We start from the raw sequence: 2077 nt of genomic DNA on the forward strand, positions 1-2077 counted from the left end.
TCATGCAGTTTAACCCCTTGCCTCATAGTTTTTGATGCTAGGCACTCTTCCTGCATTCTAGGTGGTCCTATGTAATTTTTATCATTTGAATTTTCACTCACATGCCCCACAGGCTGCATTTCCAACTGCAGAATCTCCCTAGAGCTTCAGGCTCATATATACCAGTGCATCTTACCTGTCTTTTAAGAATCTCAAATTCAGAATATTCAAAACTACATTCCATATAGCTTCATAGTTAAACTAATAAGGAAGGTCTTTCATGATTTCAGCTCTTCATTCCTCCTAGCTTCATCTGTTGTGCTTCCCTCTTCTTTCTCTTTATGTGAACTGCCTGTGTATTCTTCATCCCTCCATACTGATTCTCTCCCAGAGTGCAGCTAAGAATATGTTCCTCACTTCATTGGGCTAAACCTTTGCTATTCTTTTACATTTTGTTAAATAATTTCCTCTTCTAAAAAGTAGACCTTCTCTGACACAGTTCATGTTAATCCCCCATCTGTTATATTCCTCACCATGCCCATTCATGTCTTTGTCACTGCATCCATCACAACATATTACAAATACTTTCTCTCCCTTTATCTATAACCTAGAGGACAATGATTTGCAAGACATATCTTTGCATCCATAGCACCAAGCACAGTGCCCAACCTACAATAAGTATATTAGTCAGTTTTCCATTTCAGGGACAGAATGCCTGACATACTCAAGTTAAAGGAGGAAAAGCTTATTTTGGCTTATAGTTTCAGAGGTGTTAGTACATGGTCAGTTGGCTTCAAGGCAGAAATATCATGGTGGCAAGGCATGGTGTAGCAAGGTTGCTTACCTCATGGCAGCTGGAAAACGGAGAAAGAAAGGGCCAGAAAGGATGGTACCAACACCTTGTATCCCCCTCAAAGGCATGCCACAGTGACCTGCTTTCTCCAAATGGGCCCCACTTCCTAATGGCACATTCAGGTATAAACTTATCAGTGGATTAATACACTGATGATGTTAGTGCCGCATGATCCAGTCATCTGTAGGCCCCATCTCTGAATATTCCTGTGTTGGGAATCAAGCCTTCGATATGAGTATATTTGGAGGAGACTTCATATTTAAACCATAGAAATAAGTCTTCAATAACTGTTGACTAGGTGAATGAAAAACTATTAGTTCTAAATTTATGTAGTTTTTAATCATGTATATTTGCACAAAATAGATTCACTGCTTTTTTTATACATAAGCTGGATGTAATTTTATTTCTCTCCTAAAGCTTGAGAGGAAATTATCTTATCAAAATAAAATAACATTATTACCTGAGATGAATTTATTAGGTGTCAGACATTGTTCTGAGTGGTTTTTTTTGTTTTTGTTTTTGTTTTTTTTTTGTATAGGTTCTCACTAATCTTAAAAACAACTCTATGAAATAAGTCCTAATGCTCTCCTCACCTTGTTTGTGTTTGGCCAGAGGCTTAGAGTTTAAGTTTTTCAAACTCAAAACAATTAGGGTGAGGAGAGGTTATGATTTAAAGCCACACCATCTGACTCTATTACTTCTCTTGCTATTTAAAACAAAACAAAACAAAAAATTAGTGGCTTCATAGCAGTTCATGGAAAATCAAGAAAATCTCCCAGAAAAGAACATCTTTGTAATGACCCTTGAAGATTGAGTAGAACATCCCTACAGAAAGGAAACACACACACACACACACATAAACACACACACACTCACACAGAGACAGAGAGATCCTGGGCAGAACAAGTCTGTCTGTACTAAGATTCTGAGAGGGAAGACCATGGAATACTCAGAGTATGAAGAATCGGTGGACATGGGTATTGATGGGAAGCAGGCTGTAGAAGTGAGTCTGTGGAAGTTTCCTATGGGCTTGTACACTGTGCAAAGAAGCATAGAATTTCTCCTAAATAATCATTTTAAGATTTTTAACACAGTGTATAATGTCTTCAGAAATATAATTTGTTTAGCAAAGTGAAGGACTGAAGTGAGACCACCATGAATGCAAGAGACCACCACTTGCATTTCTTCAGTCTTTTTTTCTTATCTTCCTATATTTTGAAATATTCCTTGAGGAAGAAAAGATAG

Source organism: Chinchilla lanigera, unplaced genomic scaffold (assembly GCF_000276665.1).
Source record: "Chinchilla lanigera isolate Chin_1 unplaced genomic scaffold, ChiLan1.0 scaffold00030, whole genome shotgun sequence".
In the NCBI taxonomy this organism is placed as follows: domain Eukaryota; kingdom Metazoa; phylum Chordata; class Mammalia; order Rodentia; family Chinchillidae; genus Chinchilla; species Chinchilla lanigera.